Below are 205 nucleotides of genomic sequence, written 5' to 3' on the forward strand. Positions count from 1 at the left end.
TATATATATATATATATATATTAATGTCGGATTGGTTTGGGCTAAGCTTGGTTTTTCTTAGTTAATTAATCGAACCAACCCTAATACAATTTTTTTTTTTTAAAAAAGAATCAATACCAAAATCAAGTCAAATCGAACTATTAGTCGATTATTTTTTTTACAATTTGACTCGATCAATAATTTGATTCGATTTTCTACACCCCTA

Source organism: Solanum pennellii, chromosome 7, assembly GCF_001406875.1.
Source record: "Solanum pennellii chromosome 7, SPENNV200".
Classification (NCBI taxonomy): Eukaryota; Viridiplantae; Streptophyta; class Magnoliopsida; order Solanales; family Solanaceae; genus Solanum; species Solanum pennellii.